Source organism: Lonchura striata, chromosome 3 (assembly GCF_046129695.1).
Source record: "Lonchura striata isolate bLonStr1 chromosome 3, bLonStr1.mat, whole genome shotgun sequence".
Classification (NCBI taxonomy): Eukaryota; Metazoa; Chordata; class Aves; order Passeriformes; family Estrildidae; genus Lonchura; species Lonchura striata.
This window is the reverse complement of record NC_134605.1, coordinates 38,584,440-38,605,688: the sequence shown is the minus strand read 5'-3', so window position 1 is coordinate 38,605,688 and position 21,249 is coordinate 38,584,440. Positions and strand designations below refer to the sequence as shown.

The following is a 21,249-nucleotide window of genomic DNA, read 5'->3' as shown; positions in this document are numbered from 1 at the left end:
TCTTGTCCGATTCTGCCTGATTTGCTGTTTCAGGAGTTTAGCTCACTCTAACTTGTAACTAGTGCTACGTATGGGGCAGAAAAATACATCGCCCACAGTGCTGTATCAGCTGCTTTCCAAAATGTGCGGCTGAGCAGCCTGCCAAGCATATGGCCCTGCTCCCGTTTCGTTCTCTGCAATCCTACCCATTGCTTGGGTCTCACTCAAGTGGAACACAAAATGCTGGAAGTGATTTAGAATGAGTCACCCCCACCACCGGTATTTTATAAATTGAAAGTGGACCCTACATTAAGAAAGATTCCTGAAGTCTTCTGAAGCTCAGCTCCAGAGCCTTAGCTTACAGAAGGTCCTGAAGCCACTCAAGAATTTTAGAGATCAAATAACTCTCATTAGAAATAAAATAACCTTTTTACCGTTTTTGGGTTTTTTTGCTAGATTTGCTTCCTTGAGGAGGTAAATAATTTAAGCTATTGAATTCACACAGAAAAGCAAAATAAAGACCTCAATGAATTTGCCATCATGGATATAAACAAAAATTAAAGTTTGAGATTAAAAGTTGCTACTCAACTTTTAATGACAAATAATGACAATTTATTTATTGTAAATTACATGTAAATATACATTTCATGCATGAGGGATGCTGTCACACAGTAAAATAATGAAAAGCGGAGTCATGATTGCTTTCTGGACCAGTCAGCAGAATAGGGGAAGTTAAAAGCTATCTATTTGCAGATGTATAGTATAAACCCTGTATTTTATAAAGAAAATTGCATCTCTCTACAGCTATTCCAATATGGTAAAAAACTGTAATTAAATATTTTTTTTTTTTTTACATTGGATCTTTTTTTGTCATTGCACTTCTGAGTCCAATGCAATACTTCATCTAATTAATTGAGTGAATAGGAATTTCAGGAGGTCATTAAATGTCCAGTGTTACACAGTATTATACAGACAATGTTTATCTCCTGATTTAAATATGAAATTTCCTTTGGGTAAGCTCAGTTTATAATAGTCACAGTGTCTAATTTTTTTTCTTTTTTTTTTTTTACTTACAGCATAAAGCCTGTAAAAGAAGAAATATTTTCAACATGAAAGGCACCTTTTTTATTTACATTCTTACTATGACATTTTCCAGGAGCTTAATTACTTTTATTATGTATGAACATATTTAATATTGTATTAAGATATATTCAGGTCTTCTGAAATCTGTCTAAAAGAGCAAGTAGATCCACTATTTAACAGATTTACATGCAATTTTAAAATATGTTATTATACTAACTTTGATTTACAAGTATTTGTTTTTGTTTCTCCATTTGCAAAATGATGGCAGGGTGTTATTCATAATTATTGACTACTAAAACAATGGGAAAAAAAGTCCCAAATATTAAAAATCATTAACATGCGCTAGCACTCCCATGTTCTCAAAAAAAGAAACAGGCTAGACAAATTTTGGCAAAGGAAGGTTATAAATCCACTTCATTTCACGTTCTGTGTTACTTGAATGAATACATTTCTGTTGGACCAAAAGGCCTTAGGGACAGAGAACCAGATCAACATAAAGAAAATCCCAGCTGCCTTAAGACCAGATCACTGTTTTCCCATTTCAAAGTCCTTTTTCCAGCTATGAGAGCAATACAACAGAAACGTAATGAATCCTGTTCTAAGCATGTGAGCTGGAGGATCAGAGTGGTGACTGGTATTTGTTGTTAAAGGAAGTTCTCTCCTTGCAGAAGCCCAGTCTTGGTTAGAAAGCTGATGGACCTCCTTGCAAACTTGAGCTTAAGCTTCACTGAAGCCTTTAGGAGTTCAGCTGGCTCCTGGAGAGAGCAGCCTCAGTGTTTTGGTGGGTTTCTCACGTGTGCTAATGATCTCAAGGGCAAAGTTACAGTGAGGCTTCATTTTAGGTAGAAAGCTGAGCTATTTAAAATTTACCCTGACCCACGTGTTCTTCCCTGTGACACAAAACCTGTTCCTGTACCTCAGCTCTGATGAAGTACTTGCTTTTATGAAAAAAGACTCTCAGTCCTCCAGAAAAACTGGAGATTGTTTGTAATTCTAGGAGAGAACTATAACAGCCCTAGTATGCAGAGGTGCACTTTTTTAGGATAGAGCTAACTCTAACCAAAATTCTTATTTTAAAAATTATTTGAAAAAGTAAGCTTCTGGTAGATCAGTGGGAAATCTGCTCAGAAGATTGGAGGGGTAGGAGTTCACATCTATTTTCAACCTCTCCCTGCTCTGCATGACTTTTATTGAAAGAAAATGAATTCAAAGAAATTGGCAACAAGCACAAAGTAATAAATTTTAAATAGTTTTTGGATGTATATTTCATGGTTTTGTTACCCTACAGGTTAGAGATGCTGTACTCTCAAGTATGAACTATCAAAATAGTTTATTTTTTCTAGATCTTCTAGACTTTGAAAATGTGGTTTAATATCTTATGATATCTAATACCTACAGATAAACCTTTCAAGAAAATTATATCAGGACTTTTACAGAGTACCAGTTTTCAGGTACGAGTCCAGAACTCTAGTAAAATCAGGAGCAGTAAGCTTTTTTTACTGTAGTACACCATAAAGAGAGATTCTGAATATTTACTACTAAAAAGATAAATGAAAATCAAAGGAAAAATCTGAGAGTACAGGCCAATTTTGTTTAAATTAATTTCTGATTTAGTTTAATATATCAATGACAGATATTTGACTAATGAACCATTATTTCAAGATATAGAACAAAGCAATAAATAAATATTTCCTTTATTTAGCTAATACTTTACTGACTATCAAAACCAGCAAAACCCATGAATGGCTTGTGATAATCTCAGGCTGTGGGACATTCTTACTGAATTCAGGGATGTATGGCTCTTCTTGAGAAAGAAAACCTTTAAATACTATTCTTTCACTAACTTCTTTTGCATTATTTCTCCAATTACTTCTTCATACTATGTACTTAGCAAGCAGTATGCATGGATGTATTAACTGTAAGTGTTACTCTCGTACAGGAAGCACACACAAAATAGTAGCTAATTTTGACAGCATTTCTTACCTATTTTTAAGCACCTACTTTAAGCATCTCACCTTCTCTATCTTGGCTATCCTCTGTCACTTAATGATGGCTCCAGTCGGTCAACTCAGAACTGAGCTAGCCATGAACTTCACTCCCCATGCCAACTGGCAGAAATGTACTTTCTTATTCATTCCAAAATTCAGTCTGAAACGATGGTCTAGGCAAAAAGATGGTGAACAGTTCCAGTAACTAACAGAAGTTTCAAGCCAGAGCTTGAAAGATGCGTTCAGTTCTGAGCATGTTATTGATTGTGACTGTATTTGATCCCCTTTAGCTGTGTTCAGTATTCTGCTAGGAAAGTGCAGAATTGTTTCTCATTACTCAGTTTTGCTTTTCCTCTTATCCCAAGGCAGATTATTTGTTTCCAAGACAGCATAAATCACCAAGTGTCACTGAAAAAGTGAGGAGGAAAACACAATTACAGTTTTGGCCAGAAAGAAGCATTAGGAACAGCACTGCAAGAGATCTTCCAAAACATGCAAAGCTTTCTATGAATTGAGAAATTAAGATAATATGGTCACAGAAATGTGAGTATACTTTCTCCACATAATGGTTGGAATCAGCATATTTCCTAGGTCATATTCCTAGATCATTCCTTTCTTGAAGGAAGCTCTATCTAAAGTTTATGTCTCCAAGAGTAATAGTAGTTCCTGTGAGTAAAATGCCTATATTCTTTCATTCTCTGACTGAAAGCAGAAACATGATTTATTATAAACAGTAAGGTCTCCAACGCCCTTTTCTTTTTGTAACTGATTCAGAGCAATGCAGTACTGAAAGTAATCACACATTCAAATACAAGTAGGTGTGAGTTTTCAAATATACTGAAAGTGAATATTCAGAACATCACATCCTGGTGTTTGCTTCTGATGTTAAAAACCTGCTGTGCAAACCAGGATGCATGTTTTCAAAAGTCTATAACTTTGTCATTTTGAAGCCAGATTTCTTCAAAAAGAGAAACAGAGCAAGGCACATATTTACTATCCAAGGATTTGTGCCATTTGTGCTGACTTTGGTATCCTTAACAGAAACTGATTTTGAAATTCCTTGAATGCAACAGTACATGCAAATAAAATTTTCACAGCTCATTTTTTAGATAAATTTGTTTAGGTGTTCTGAGAAATATTTTACTAGTAGTTTCTCTTTGCTTGAGGTCAGGAAGGTTTGATGCTGTCCTACCAGAGAAGAGATGATCTAAAAACCAGAAGAGATGGAAATTAATTTATTACAATAGAAAACTTATATATAATATAATTGTATTGCAAACATAGCACTATGCTGTAAATATTTAAATTAGGTCAATGAAATGAATTGTTTATAATGAGCCTTTTCAGAGATGTATTTTAAATGTCTTGCAGAAATCTGGTGCCAGTGTTTTAGCCTGACAAGAAATAAACCTTTGACTCTTCAGGATGTGCCTCTGAAGCATCCAGTGCTGGTATGTTGCTCCTCCTCATTGATTCCACACAATTGTGTTGGGTTCCATTAAGTCTCTTGAACAAGGTTTGGAAGCTTTGTCTACTTGGAAGGGAGATTTGGATTTGACTTTGTACTCAAGTCTGAATGCAGCAACACACAGAGACTTTAATTCTACTGCTGTATATAGACATGCACATACAATTATTAATACTTTTCCCCTAAAATGTAGTACTAGGAACTCTAAAAGCACAGGTTTTGGGAATCTGGTCAGGAGTAGATCTGATGAAAAATGAGAATTCATGAATTTTGAAATATATTGTCCTTCCAAAACAAGGAAAGAAAAAAAAAAAAAAAAAACACCCAACCAATCAGCCAAGAAAAAAAACCCACCCAAACAGAAAAAAAACCCCACCTAATTCCCTACCCACCCCTTCCCCGCCCCAAACAAAAAACAAGAGTAAAATATTTCCATCTTTCCCAAAAAAAAAAACCAAAACAAAAAAACCCTCAGGATTCAGTCTGGCAATAGGAAAACTCAATTTTGACTTGAAAACTCAAAAAGTCTCTCACTAAATCACTGATGTTCTTGGCTCTGATGGTGTTATTTTCATTTGTTGTAAGGACACCAAGTGCTCTGGATCAGCTCAGTTAACCTACATCCTTCTGACTTGGAGGGGCTGTAACTCAAAAAAGGTAAGAAAGAAAAGCACAGGGAGCCCCTGTCAGGCTCCCACATCACCCCACGCTCACTCAGGAATGCTCCACTGACCACTGGGGGCACCTCCTTGCATCACACGGCAAACAGGATGTGCAGTTCAGCCAAGGAAACCCCATCAGAAATAAGCCACCATCCTTATGTAGAATCCAGCCACAAGGCAGGTGTTGTACTTGGCTCCAAACATTTAGACTGGTTTAAGAAACACTACTACTGGGACTCAGATTTAATTTAAAACTGGATTATTTTTTGTTTTGATTTTTCCAATTCAAATTATACATATTCTGTGAGAATGCTTACTTTTGCAAATACTGTGTTTTTCTCCCTTCTTAATTAAGTAGCAAAGTACTAAAGTATTTTTAAACAAGCTGGTGTAACTACAATGATGACATATCTCTTGTTCAGGACTGACTGATCCTATTAATTTACATGGCTTAATTCTTCAGCATAATGGTGACAATTTGTTTGGTTTTTCACTTTAAGTAGCTAAATCAAGACTTACTGATTGGACTAATCAGGCAGATAAAGAAAAATACCCTAAATTGGAAAGGAATGACTAAAATATAGAAGCAAGAAATTATCTTTTTATTACTTCCCCAAAAGCTACATCAGGTACACGCTACTATAAATACTTGGAATTTTTGGTATTAATAATCATCCTGGCCTTACATGAATACAAAATTTTTTACCACTCTTTAATCTTCTTTTTCTGCAGCAAATCTCTGAAGTAATTTTTCAGAATGGTTGATATTGCTGCAACTCAAAGCTTAAACTGCTGTAATGAAATTTGAGTTTCTCCATTTGAGATAACACACTTCCAGTCCTGAAAACTACAATACCAGTGATTTTTAAATTTTGTACCACAACTAAATTGGAAGGAAAAGTATAAGACCTTCCACGTACCAGTATGTGCCAGCAACAAAACTGAGTACAAATCAATAAATTCACCTTTCCACGAAACAGTAAAAATAAGCATATTTAGAAGTATGTTCATGTTCTTGGTATGTTGCAAAACATGATTTTTTAGTTTCATTTTATGGAAGTCTTCATACCTCATGCATGAGTGGGCTGTTTTACACTCTCATGGAAATAAACAGACCATGGTAGCAGAGACAAGACCCTCAGCTGTATGAGAGAGACCAACTCTTGCAATAGGAGAGATGAGAACACTTTAAGGAATCAAAGATGGTCAGTAGAGAAGGAAAAAAAACCCTCATAAATGAGTCACTATTTTCAACCAGAAATATCCACTGAGAGGTAGGAGCTTAGAAAACGTAAAAGTTAATAATATGTGATGGAGAAGAAAATGTGCAAGAACTAAAGACTTGTGTGAGATAAAACACCAACCTTTACATATTAATAAATTGGTTTCCTCACTCTTTAGAACACAAAAGGGACAAGCAAAATATTTTTCCTGTCATAGCTGTAAATTGCAAGGCAAATTTAGCCAGGTACCTAAAGAGCCTTTTTGGCCAACTCTCAGTTCATTTAAGCACAGATAAAGTCAAAGTGGCAGCAACTCCCCCTCCACTGTTGCAAAAAAAGCCCCACAGCAGGTATTACTAGCCAGTGTTTAGTGGCCACTGCTACACAAGCAAGGCTTTGGAGGGTATTTATCACACAGCAAAAGAGATTAAGGCTTGAACACCCTGGTTACTAGAAGGACGAGGATAAGTGTGTAAGGACAGTGTAACTTCACTGCAGCGAAATGAATCTATAGGACAAGTTCATTTTTTACTTCCAGAAATCATTGTTTGTTTTTTTATCTTGCACAGAACAAAGCATGTCCTAAAACAGAGCAACGGAAATAATAAATAAAGTGAAGCCAGTAATGAGAATTCACAAAAGAACAAAAATTAGATTGGTCAGCCTGTTTTGCAAGAACATAGCTATTCTGGTAATTCATGTTCAGAGGAAGAATCTTCTCGAGTTTGCTCTCTTTTGAGCCATGGTTTTTTTCAGATTTTATAAAAAAATTGAAATTTAATCCAATTTTATAACTGAAGAGTTTAACCCCCAAGATAACTTAATTTCCAACTACGACATTTAGAGTTCCAAGTAGAGCAGATAAAGAGCTGGAAAAAAAAGTCATCCATGACCAGTCAAGAAAGTTTTCCAGCTTTCACTTATCTCCTAAAATAAAACTAAAAGTAAACAAAAAATTTAGCAAAATAAGGTATCCTGTTTCTGTGCCTTGCTATCCAGGCAACAAGTCAGGGAATAAAAATGCTGTTTACAGCAGAGATGCAATCTTACAAAAGAAATTAGTAAAGACGAATTTTGTGGAAGTCACCTAAAATCCAGAACAAAGGCTGTAAGATTTTTAAATGGTATATTTCTGCACTTAACTGCTAATAAAAGTGGGTACTAATTGTTAGGCCCAAGAGTTATATGGGAGGGACAATTAACATGTTGTTCTGTTTTTGAAGTATCTGTCTGCATTAACATAGGGCATTGTAGTGCAGATTACATTGAAATGCTGACTACTCTGCTGTAATATTGCTAAGAGGAAAACAGTCTTACAGCAAAGAACTGATATTAGTTAACTTAGAAAAGGTGAGTATTGCTCTGGTTTTGATATTTTAGATAGTCTGCTTGATAAGTAAGTATATTTATTAATTTCTCACAGGGATTGACATTTCTTTCTACAAATAAATGGTTTCCACTAGGAGTTTTTAACCTAAAGCAAAGCAGTTTTGTATATTAACAATACAAAAGTTGTGACATTAATGCCAACTTCTCCCTGCTAAATCTCTCAGGATACAAAAAAATATTAAGTTTTAGATTTTAGATTTAGAGCAAAATCATATTGCTGTTGGTCAGGTTAGTTTTCTTTGCAGCAGTAAGCCCTGTCTAAGAGAAATCAGTGCTTCTGGCCTGCTAATAAATTACATTTATATCAATGTGTCAAGATCAATGAAGTCAGTATTTCGTATAGCCTTGCCATATTAGATTTTCAACTTCACAATTTCGTATCTAGTTGTTTTTGTCCAAAGTGCCAAACAAAGAGAGGAAAAATGGACAGTTAATTGTCACAAGCAGAGCAAAAGAAGCATGTTTGCACATGCTAATCACTTCCCTCTGTGTGTTTTCCTTTTCCCCTCATGGGTGCAGACAGAGAGTAGGTAGGAACAACAAGGAGCAACTTCCAACCCGACAGCTCTGCTTCTTCCATCATTTCCCCTTCCCCTTTGTTCTCTCCTGCAAACAAAGGAGTTTCTCCTACCGGGCTTCTCCTCAGCCTACCAGATCTGGCTCCTTTCTGCTCCCATTCCCCCACTGCCCCGTGGTCCCTTCCCCCACTGTCTCCTGCTTGTTCCCACTGATTTTCCATCCTCCCTCCCATCACTCCTGGCTCTTTGTTCCCACAGGGCTCTGGAGATGTGCAGCAGGAGCTCAGCTCTTTCTTTTTATTTATTTTTTTCTTTCTTTTATTTTTTTTTCTTTTTCAGGGAGAAAATATGGAACACTTGAAGCCCCACTGACTGCATATGAGAAGATAGCAAAGAAGCAACCATTATGTTCCTTAAGAAAATGCTATTATTAAACACAGCCCTTTTTCCTTTAGAAGATCCACAAGTCCCAAGAAAGACAGTATGCAACTTGCATGCAGCTATGACAGATTGCTGTGTAAGTGATCTGTACAAAACTAAGAGCTTTCCTTCACAGCAAGTTTAGCAACATTTTAATAAGCACCTTTATATCTGTAAAGGAAAGTGAAGGAGGTGGGGTGATGTTGTCTCATAAGGTTTTCAGAGAGCTCTTACACATAGAAAAATATGAATGTATTTTCAAATTTGTGTACAGCTGCTTAACAGGAACTATAGCTTTCTGTAGTGGAGTACAGAAAGACCTCAGGTGCACAGTATTAAACTGCTACCATGAAGGTGGTCCAGATAAGACTGCTGTATTCTCTTTGAAAAGTAAGAGAAAGCACTGCTATCATTTTCTCAGCTTTGGAAGGGCAAATGCCAAATTTTTCATCAAAACCATAAAAAACAACTTTCACCACCACCATATTTTGCTTAGGAGCATAACTGCAAAAACAAGTTTAAGCAACCAAGAGAAAATGTTTACAAAGTGCTATGTCTGTTCTTACCTATATGAAAATTAACTCTATCCCGGCTGCATCCAGGACTTAAACAAAAGTAGAAATGGAAATGAAGCCCCCTTTTTTTTCAAATCATGTTATTCAAAAGTCCTGCCTGCTTCCAGGCTATGCTTGAGATAATCATGTATTACTTAAAACTGAGCTAATGGAACAAGCAGCAGTCTGACCAGAACAGCTTAGATTGCATGGCAGTGCTGAGGAAGCTGAAGGTGCCTACAAATTTGTTATCCCTAATATCAAAGATCAAAAGAGTAAAGTGCTGTTCTGCAGCACAGCACATAAATTACTTTATAAGGGAGCTCTCATGTGTCCTGATGGATCTATGAGAACTGACAGACACTAATAGGCAGTAAAATAATTTCTCTAGAAGTTCACTTCTGCTGTTTGTTTGCATACCTCTCTGGAACAGAAGTGAAATTTGCTAGTGTTTCCCTCTGAATCTGCCTCCCATGCATTGAAAACAATGAAATTCTACTTGAATTAGGACAACAGGAGAGGCAATTTAAAGGGGCACTAAAGATTCAGTCTCTTAATCACAACTGTGACAAAATGCTGTTATCCTTGCCGGCAATTCCCTGGCAATTTACAGTACACTAGTGTAAAAGGAGGAGACCTTGCATTGCAAAGAAACCTGACCAGATAACCAGGTCTTCATCTATTGATTCCCCTTTCCTAGCACTGCTGCACATCCACAGGATCACCAGGTACTCTGCCACCCTGAAGCAATTCAGGAGCTATATTCTGACCCTGACATTGAATCTAAAGTTATTTAGAAAGCGAAGTCAGTGCAGAGGTTGGCTCCTGAATAACCCACTTCATGAGGAAGGCATTTCAGTAGGGCTGCCTGAATGCACACCAGCAGCCCCATTAGGCTGCAGTAGCACCTCAAGCGTTTTTACTATTGGGGCAACCTAAAACAACTCTGCCTGAACTGTGCTTTCTGCTGCTCCCCAAAAGGGACTCCCTTCCTGCATATAGGACAGAAATTAAATTGTTGGGCAGGTTTCCTCTGCAAGGTCCTGGAACCCTATGCTGCTCTAAGTATAGCAGTTGTTTTAGAGTATAAGAAAAGACATACATAATAAGGAATTTGAAAAAGATCTAAGGACTTTGAAGATAACATCCCAAAGTAAAGAAGACCTAAAGAAAGAATTAGGATTTTTTTTCTTTTATGTAATTGCTGGGCTGATTTCCTGCTGAACAATTGCTCAAATGTAACAAAAAAAAGTTGTTGAACTGACAATGGTAAGTTAAATAAAGGCATATTTTTATTATCTGCATATAATTGAAGCTAATTTAAAATATAAGGAAAAGCAAGTAGTGTAAAGCCAGGAAAATGCCCCAAGGATCAATATAGTCTTCAAAAGACTGTGATGTTTTCAACAACTTGTTAATTGCTGGTATATCAGTAAGTGCCAAACCCAAATCATTGTTTCAAATTATGTTCCAAAGCAAAACACATGGAAGTTGCCAGCCTCTTTTAAGCAATACAAATAAAAGACTCCACATACTTATGAGTGATTTTTGAATTATTGTAGTTCTTATGACTCTCATAAGTTGCATTGGCTCTCAAATGAATCTCTGCTTTCATTACCAATCACTGCTGTTTAAAGGCCTTGAGTATTTGAATCTTAGCATTCTTCCTGTGAGATGCTTAAATAAATAGAAACTGCAAATATGTGTTTTTAGCCTTTAATCTGGTCACTTTTGTCAAGAGAAATCCTATTAAATTACCCTAGCTGTTCTTCAGGCAAAACTCTTAAGCCATCTATTACCCATGTTCCTTTAGGCTGGAAACATTCTCAAATAGGTTTGCCTATTTCTTTTGCTGTTCTCTTTATAACTAGCTGATGGGGAAAAGCAGAAGAAATGTTAAGTGTGATTAATTTATTTTAAAGCATATTGCTAAACTAGCATCCCTTTCCAGAATAGCATATTTCTGCTGACAGCCTTTTTACACCAGATCTTCAGCCAGTTTTCCATGAGAAGTTTCCAGCATCCTGTAAGAATAATTTCTTTTTCCTGTGAAGTCTTCTAGAGTTGTTAATTTGTGTAGAATGAAGAAAGTAATTACAAAACAGATATGAAGTGGGCACTTGCTTTTCCCTTCCTGAGGTTGCCATGGGTTTGTTCTCTTGAAGAAGAGCCTCACCTTTCAGCTGAGGATTTCCAGCAACAGGAGTTTCTCTGGTGCTGTGCACAGAGCTCTTCACCTACAAGTGGAAGGGAAGATAGAGTCCCTGTAGCCACTTCAGGATTTCTACTTGGAAGCCTAGTAACAAAACACTGAAGTGAAAATAATTAGAAGTATTTGGAATTTAGCATCAGTGTTTCTCAGTTGGGGCATCTCAAATATATCCATTGAAAACATCCTCCTATCCATCACTGTCCAGATACTCTTCAGTATTTCTGTTCAAATGGCGTATTAGCTGGTCTGAGGCTGTTGAATATCACTTCTAATAGTTCATAGCATCCTTTATAAATAATTTGTGTTCTGCAGAATTTCACATTGCTTTCTAAACTGAGATAATTTATAGACAATTTTGTAATTAAAAAAATATTTAGAAACTGTGGATCTTGTTTTGAATCATGCTTGAAGATTAATCCAAATTTTTATGGAGAGAGACAAAACTTATCTCCACAAACACTTTATATAAGTTAGGGATCACTGTTTTCCTCTAGTATTTCTTTGAGTCAGAACATTGACAATGTTAAAAAAAACCTAATTTTTTGGGAGAAAGACTCAAGGGTAAGATTTTATTCTGTTTGCATCCTTCCAATTGTTTTTGCAAGGCTCTCTGAAAAATGACTGGTTGTCTTCTCTGTCCTTCAGGACAGCTGGTTGATATCCATAAGGCTTCCTCTTGGAAGGAAATCTGGGATTCTGTGTATTTAATTGTTTTTTTCTATCTTCTTGGGTTTTTTTGCTAGAATGTTTAAGCTAAAAAAGTATCAAAATTGTGGTGAAATTCAGGCATGAGAATCCAATTCAATAACTTAATTTCTCCTTAAAATTGCTTTAACCAGCATCATTGAGCATATCACAATGAGCTTGGTTAGTAAAGCTGAGAATATGTTTTCTGTGTCGGAGAGCAGGTGGGAAATGGGGGTTGTGGGGGTGGAATTATTCTGGTTTTCTACAGTTCTTGACTTTGGTGGGAATTGTAGGTATTTAGCACCCCGGATTAACAGGTAACTTATTTAGGTGTTTAACTGTAGGCACTCAGGCTGAATTTTAAGTTATTTTTCTTCCTTGAGTTCGGATATAAGTGAGTAGAGGGTGGCATTTTATGTCTTGTAAGATATAAAAGCATGGAGGGAAAGAACTGGTTTGAGGCTGCATATCAGGACATATCTAGAAGGAAAGGGGCTAAAGATAAGCAGAGTAAAATGCGTGCCACATATGAGAAAGAAACTTGCAAACAAGATAAATTTGTCTATAAGAGGGTTTTCCAAAGCAACCAAAGAAAATGTTAACATGCATGGACATCCAGAAGTACTCTGGGAAAAAAACCAAAAAACGAGACATTTGCTGAACCCTGGATAGAAGCAATTTTCATCTCTGATATATGTCTGAATATTTGGTGAGAAACATAGTGATTTTGCTTGAAAATACATAGGGCAGCCAAAAGCTTGTAGCCACTTGTGCCTTGCTGAGAGCTCAGCTTCCATAAAACTGAGCTCCTTTAAAGAAGGTGCCATGCTGTCAGCACATCTGTCTCGAGCAAGGGAAGGAAGCACTGAAGGTGGAGGATTGCTGTTCATTAATTGCATCATACTGAGCTTCCAGGCAGACTTGAGACAGCCAAAAGGTGGAGATTTTTAGGTTCCTCCCCCTACTTTTCTATCTCCTCCCCCCTTCCCAAAATAAGTGTTTTACCAAAAACCGCCTTGTGGCAGAGCAAGGGTTTTAAAAGGAAAGTCAGGAACAAAGCAAGAATTTTGGAGACTAGGTTAATTCCAATCCTTATTTTTCTGAAAGAAAGTCTTGTAATGTGTACACTCTATCAAGTTGCACTTCTTTTTCACTGCTACTGAGGGTGCAAATCTAAAAAAAGCTAAACATATAAGCAATAATAAAATAGGGTCACGAGTCATCCCCTGGTCTTGTAAGTACAAGAGTCTTCAGCTTCCAGTTGTTGATCAAAGAATAAACATGTAAGGGACATATTCATACTTTGTTCAGTTTTACTCATGTGTGGATTACTCATGGAAAATTTTCCTCTGCGTTCAATAGAAATATTTCTGAGTTAAAATCTGTAGAAACTAGTTGATACTTAAGAACTTTTTTAGCATTAAGGATTCATTAATAAAATGAGTCTCTATGTTTTGCAATTTCTTTATTAGATATGTATACTTGACTAACTTAGTTAATATTGTGCCAGTGTTGTGCACTGTAATCTTGTATTTCTAGATGCAAAATGTAGTGAAGACTTTTCAATGCATCACAGCAGTTGCTTTTTGAATGGAAATATATTTACTACAAGTGTAGACAGCTTAATGTGTGAGACAAGACATCTGCCAAGGATAAAGTCTTGAATTAAATCCTATTTTTATCAAAGCTGTCAATGTGTTATGGCTTGAACTATTTTCTTCCTAAGAAAAGGGTGCCTTGAAGTTATTTTTCTACTACTTAGATTGACCCTTTCCTTGACATCTGGAGAGACAGAAACAGGAAATTAATTCTTGGGGATACATGGCACCTGACACAAGATTCTTGAAATTAAATGCACCTGAAATTACTAACTTGGACAATACTGAAATCTTTATTCTGGTTTCTTTAAAAGAAATTTTGCAAAGCCAGTGTTAAATGCAAATAACAAGCTGTCGAAGGATAGAATCGGAGAAGGCTTCAATTAGTGGGTTTTTTTACTAGTATAAAACAATGAATATAACATGATTGAGATTGATTTTACTTTTTTCAAATTCAGCTTGTTAAAAAAAAGGTGAAGAAGGCAAATGAATATTTGCAACGTGTCTGCAAGTTTATTAATGTACTACATTAGCAGGGATGGAAGTGGAAAGTCCATGATTGAATGGAGAAACTCACATTTCTGCAGTTTCCCCAAGGCATTCCTGGCACTGCCTCCTATGGCACAGGCAGTAGTGGTTTTACATGTTGTGGTCCCCACACTTTGTCATTTGCTCCTCATTCATCCTCTCTGTTGTACCTGCATGTGGTACTGACAGCACAGACTGCTAGATAAAAAGGTAGGGCTTACATTATTCCTTGTTACTGGTTTGGAGGGTGTTTTTTTTTTGTTGTTGTTTGTCCTTTTTTTGTTGTTGTGGATTTGTTGTTGGGTTTTCTTTTTGTGTTGTTTGTTTTGGGTTTTTTAACAAATGTAATGTGCAAAATGAACCAATATCTGCAGCATGCTGAAACTAAGAGTACTAAAATGAGCACTTTGATGTAAGCACCAGTGCTCCAGAAACATCCAGCAGGAAAAATGCAGCCTTGTTAAAAAATCAAACTGAATTTGCATTACCAGACATCAAATGTTGTGAATTTTTGTTTTGACATGTAGTTACTTTTCATTATGTATTATTAGCCTATTTGATCCTTGTTTGCATTAAAAATAGTTCTAGAGAAACATTAGCAATGAAACTTTCTGTGTAATATTTTCACTCTGAAGGTTGCTAAAATGAGATCTTGAAGACTTGCCTGAAGTGAGGCAGTGAGTCAGTAGACCCCAGAATCAGCTCTCGTAGCATTAAAACACTTGTGTTGTACATTATATCAATAATTTTCCCATATCTGAACCGTTTAGGTGGCATAAGGCCAAAAGAAGTGGCCAAGACTCAGTCAAGACAACTTTGTCTGAATTCAAACCAGGAAGCCATAAGGAACATTTGTGTTTGTCAGAGCTTGACAGGTGTGTTTAATGCAAAAAGGCTGAAGTCAGCAAAACATTCTACATTCCTCATGGAGCCACAAGCAGAGAACCACAAGCATGTCTGTAGTGCCCAGAAGGTGCTCTCCAGGTCTGAGCCCTGTGTGACAGGCAGAAGCTGGCATGAGTTTTGCCCATTGTCCCTCTGAGAGGACCAACAGGAGCTTCTTTGAGGAGCTGTGGTGTCAGCAGTTTCTGATTTCTTTGCCATTACCACTTTCCAATGAGTGCTGCCTCACTTATTTATTCCTTGTCCAGACTTAAATTTAATTTGTCATTGGTGTGACAGTCCTGTTCTTCAGCTCTGTGGGATCCTTCTCCCACATATTTTCCCTCTGTCCAGCATGGTGTGCAGATATGAGTGCTGTGCATGTGAAGGGAAAAAGATTAGCAGGGAAATATGATGGTGGCTTGATTCATTTGGGAATATTACACTTTCTTAAAAGTAATCATCTTCCTTGATGATGAGAGGCAGTGAATTTGTTTTCAGTAACCTCTCATTGCTGAAGCTGTCCAAATCCTTTATTTTGTATGGATGAGGGAGTTACCCAGAGCAAGAAATCAGGAAATAATTTTGGCAGTAAAGAATTCAGGAAGGGCTGTAAATTTTGAGGTCACATTCAAGGCAATTACTAATTCCAAAGCATGAGATAATCCAGATTTAGACAAAATGGACAGATGAATACTAAAAATATTATCCTTACTTCTAAAAAAGTGCTCATTAACACTCTGTATTTGCATTTCCTGTGGACTAGTGAGGAGAAAAAGCAAAAGCACCTAACAGTAAAGGAGGAGGAAAAAACCCTCACAAAACAATGGAAAAGAGATTGATTTGGTTTTAAAAGTTCTGCAGTTACAGATTAGGACTTAGATTTCTTTATGTAGGAGTGTTAAGATTGTCTAGCCATGAAGCACCCAGTTTGTCTTAAACCTTACAGTAATCTTCATGAAATGTTCAAAGTAGAGAAAAAAAGTTATAGATTTCCAAATTCCTAAAATCTTTTATTGATATTTAAAGAATTGTGAAAGAAAATTTGATTCTTAGCACTTCATAGTTTTATAAAGAAAGGCATATGCTTAGGAAAAAGATGAATATTTCCAGTAAAAGTCTGTTTTGGTCATTAATGCCAGCAAAGACGAGGACTTTTGTCCTTAAGACCTGAACAGTAGTTTTTTAACCTCCTCCAACATATCTCAGCAAGGAAAGTTAAGTTTACATTAGGGCCCTTTGGGAACTATATGGATTGAAATATAAGGAAAGGTGTTGTTTTTGTAGGGCATCCCAACAGGACTTCTGCTAGGACATTTATGATAACACTAGTACTTTCTGTCCTCAGATTTCTAGGGTCCCTGCTTGAAGTAGAATATGTCTTCAGTGTAGGGTTGGGTGGTTTATCGGGTCTTTGTGTTTTGGCTTTGTTTGTTTGTATATTTGGTTTTTCTGCGGTTGTTTAGTTTTGTTTTGTGTGGGTTTGTTTTGTTTTTTTAGTCTTTACATGGTTGGAGTTTTTTAAATTTACCCTTTAGGCCAGGATAATGCAGTATCTATTATTCTCCTACTTCTCTCTGCATCCCCTGCAGTCCCTGTTGTGCCTGTCCCTCTTTGCAGCTTTCAATGAAATGGCCTGTTAAGAGTGGCGAGTGGCTTTTGCTTGTGTCATCTCCTTGTTCCCATTAGTCCACACAGGAAAACTTTGTTTAAATAGCTCTTGTCATCTAAACAATATTGCTAAGATATTGGAAAAGGTATTCTAGGTCAAGATATTCTACTCCCACTTTTGCTGATTGCCTCTATCTTTGCACCAGACACTCTCTTAAGGATTCTCATGGGAGCTCCGGTTTATTTTGTTTGTTTTCCCCAGTTGATGCTGTCTAGTGCAACAGGCACTGAAGTCACTCGAAGTTTGATCATTGACTTTCATGAGGGAAACCTCAGGATCTGAGCATTTGAGCTGGAGAGGGTACTTAGCAGTACTCAAGCAAAGATCTGACTAAGTCAACGGGAGTTTTGCCACCTTCCAAAAATGCAGGATGGCACTCTGCCTTTGCCCTGCCCTCCCAAATGCTAAAGGGAAAAAAGAAAAACAAACTAAAATCAAAATGCTGTGCTCTGCTCAGACTGCTTGAAAAATAAGAGGTTTCTTAAAAACGTGTTTGCATCAAAACCTGTGGAGAATATAAGTTATATTAAATAGTAAAAATGGAGATCCTGAAATGCACTTATCCCAGGGTCTTAATACCCACATTAATATGTATAATGTTATATGCTATGTTTTCAACATGCTATCATGTCCTATGTAAGTACATGTTAGCAAGCTGGGGTTACAAAGCAATGAGTTCTTATAAAAATCTCTTCCAACACAATCTTTAGTTTTGTGTAAATCTTATATATAAGGAAAATTATATGCCAGATTAAACAAGATCCAGAACCTTCCTAGGAAAATGGCATTTACATGCACATCAATGTCTCAATATCAGTAGGACATTCCTCCCCAGTGTCCAGGAAACAGCAGCTGACAAGTAGAAAAGTACATCTCAGTTACACATTATAATGATAAATGCGTTCATTTTTCTTAAGGGGAAAAAGGGGGAAAACCCCCGGCGGTGGTAAAGCAGTTTGCTGGTTTCCTCAGCGAATTATAAGTGGAAAGGTTTGACCTTTGGAAGGTGAGTTTCATCCCCGGGCTCAATGGGTGCTGGCCCAGCCCGGCGCTGCTGCCCGGGGTGGGCACGGGAAGTGGCGGGGAGGGGACACCAGGGACACGGATCTGGCACCAAATGTGGCGTTAATCGCGCGTGTTCCCCCAGAACTGCAAGTTGAAAGAGATTTAAACAACTACCTCCAATACTTAAACACACTGACATTTCGCACGGCATCCTTAGGCGGTTAAAGCTGCAGAGGGGGCAGCCGGTTCCCTGGGACCGCAGGGACGCGCTAGTTCCCGCTGGGAAGGTGTCTGGGGATTTGCGGTGTCCCGGGGAAAAAGGCAGAGAATGACGGACAAGCCTTCCGAACACGAAGTAACAGCTGGAGGCTACTAATCTTTCCCTGCAAGAGGGAAAGTATTGCTATAAATCGGGAATCTTTATAGCTGTTCGGCTGGAGGAAGTTTTTTGGCTGTAAACTGTCATGCACTGCAGCTCCCGCTGAAAAGAAGTGGGGAGTCCTCTCTCCTGAGAACCAAAGTGCAATTAAGATCAGAAAGAGGGAGGAGGAAATAAAATAAAGACGACAGGAATCCAAGCTGAGGAAAAATTTCATGGTTTTGGTCTGTTGGTTCTTTTGGAGTGCTTATTAGGTTGTTTTTATTTTTATGTTTTTATGACATTCCAAAGATTATACATAACTCCTGGAAACTTTTTTTTAAATGGTCATTTCAAAATTTAAAACTGGAAAGATTTTTTTTTTTTTTTAAGACCAGCTACATAGGAGAGCATACATTATTTGTCTGGGATGAGCAGCTCACTCATTTGCTAAGTATTAAGTAAAATGTGAAATATATCAAATCAAGTTGAACTTCAACTCTCTCTGCCTAAAGAGAGCGATAAATGCAAAAAATATTAGCCATATAGGTGTCTGCTGCTGAAGGGCTTCTCACTCCTTGAGTGCATGTATATACAGAGGGATTGGTCCTTCCCCGAAGCATCCATCTGGAAGAATTAAATGATGTTTTAAAAGCTCAGATCACAGAAATACAATTTTAGATTGCCTTTAATTATTTGATTTATACATTTTCAGGACAGTTCATAGTCCACCAAAACCGCTCCGTCGCTTTCAATTCCGGCTGTTCCTGCTGCTTTCGGCTCTTAAACACGTTCATTGTCAGGTGGCGTTGAGCTGAGGAAAGCTGGGGCAAGACAGGACCCACCATCACCGCCCCCTCCACCTCCACTGCTCTTGTCCCCTTTCCCCTCCCCCCCTTCCCTGCGGACCGTACCCTAAAAGTGACGCGACTTCTGCAAGGGGTGAAAAGTCCCTTCTCGCCCCGTCACCTGCACGGAGCGGGGAGCTGTCTGTGCGACTCCTTCTTCGGGGTTAGCCTCTCCTGGCAGCTCGGCTTTTTCAGGATTGAGATGTTTGAAATGTCGCCTTCAAAGCACAAACCCGAAGATGGGCTGCCAGCCCACCCGAGGGCCAGCGTGCCGTGCTCATGCGGGGCTTGAACGTTCGTGTTTTTTGTTAGGTCGTGGTTGCTCGTTTAGACCGGAGCACCTTCAGTGAAATAAACACCTGATAGCGAAAAGATCATCTCCACCTATGGCTAGCAGTGACCACCTATCAACTTAGCAAACTTTGCCCGTAATTTATTTGCAAATGCTGTTTTCCCCTTCCGAAGAGGACAAAAAGCAGGCAGTAGGTGCTCAGGCAGAAAGAACTTTAAGAAACTTTAAAGCAAGAATTAATCTGAAGGGATAATATTTTTTTCTCCTGTTTCTACACAGTGGTTGAAGAGAGGTGGCAGGGAATTCGGCTTGTCAGACTGAAGGGAAAAAAAAGTTCTGCGGAGCTGAGAAGTGGACGATGTATGAGCCCGATGGTGCTGTGTAATGAAAATACAGCCTTACGCCGCAGCTACAAAACCAAAAAGGACTGAATCACCCTCTGCATCCCGCAGAAAGGACCTTCAGCGTGCCTTCCCCGGGCAGCCCTGACTTCCAGCTCCGTCTGCTGCCAGGCAGCTTTCTCCCGGGCACCTTCCCCTAAAATTTGAAAACTCCCGGCAGTGCTGGTGAGCGGTGTTTGGAGAAGCGGAGATGCCTGTTTTAAAAACAACTCTGATTTTTACACCGCTCCGCTTCTTTTTCCCTCTCCATTGCTCCCGTTTAAAGAACTTGTTATTGTTTAAAGAAACCCCATTGAACTATTTCCTGCTCATTGTCACCTCTCTCCCCCTCGCCCTCTATCCAGGGATTCTCACGGAAAGGTAATAAACTTCCCTCACACCACAGACCGTCGCAGCTCCGGAGAATGCAAACGATTACAACACCGGCCGGCGGGAGTGCTTCAGAGCACCCCTCTTTTCCCTCGTCCCGACCCTTGTTTTTGTGTCAAATAAATTAAAAATAAATTCAACCCGTCGCAAAGTTTCACCCATGAGTTTCTCCCCTTTTGCCCGCAGGAACTCGCGGGCGTTTCTCCTTCCTACAGGAAACAAAGCCTTTAACTATCGATCAGAAGTATGTTTTTATTTAGGTGGGATGGTGGGTGGCTATCGATCTGATTTTCAGAATTTTAAAAAATTGTTTAGGTGGGATGGCTCGAAACCATCGCGGTCGAGCACCTCGGCTGCGAAGGCACCGCCTGCGCTGCTGCTGTGAGACAAACTCTGCCACTTTTCTCACGGGCTCGCTAAAAGCGGGGCGTGCCCGTGCCGTGCCAGGTTTGGGTTGAGCCGCTGCACAGCGCGTTTCCAGCTCTCTCGCTGGTTTTTCCCGCAAGGTTTGGCGCTGCCAGCTGCACCCTTCCCTGCAGCAGAAGTTCCGGTCAAGGGGGCAGGGGCAGGCGCCGGGGAAGCGGCGTGCGGGGCGGGGTGCCGCTGTCAGCCTGCGGCCGCCTGGAGAAGAGGACTTCCCGTTTTTTCCCCCTAAATATGAATCTGCGGCGGGAGTGTCCCGTCCAGGACCGCCCGCCTAGAAGCGGCCCGGGGGTCTGCTCGCTGCGCCGGGAGGCGAGAGGGTGCCGCGCTGGCCGGTTGTGAGGCTGTTGCCGAGATGGGCCATTTCCTCCGCGGCAGCCGGAGCCCCGGCCCCGGCGGCTTTGATAGAGGTGCAAACATTTGGGGGCAGATTTACATAAAATAGCCGCGTTTAATCCCGCGGGCCGCAATTAACATCACAGGCTCCCGCGGGCACCGTTCTGATATGGCCGCGGGCGGCCAATGGGCAGCGCCGCCCGCGCCATCAAAGGCGCCGCCCGCCAATCAGCGGGGCCCCCCCGCCGGCGCGGTGATGTCACCGGGGGGGCGTTTATGGCGGGCTATAACAGCGGCCCGGCCGCGCAGGGCGCGGGGCGGCGGCGGGGCCCGGCTCGGTGTCGGTGCGGCCGT

The 21,249-nt window shown here is 39.2% G+C and overlaps 1 long non-coding RNA gene across 1 annotated transcript in view; it reads left to right on the top strand.

The window, feature by feature from the left end:
- The window catches only part of LOC144246053 (uncharacterized), a 60,690-nt gene extending 57,069 nt beyond the window's left edge, over positions 1 to 3,621 (top strand). Inside the window, exon 6 of the long non-coding RNA XR_013339704.1 lies at positions 3,420 to 3,621. This is a non-coding gene — a long non-coding RNA (uncharacterized LOC144246053). The remainder of the gene's footprint in view (positions 1 to 3,419) is intronic.
- Positions 3,622 to 21,249: the final 17,628 nt, after the last annotated feature.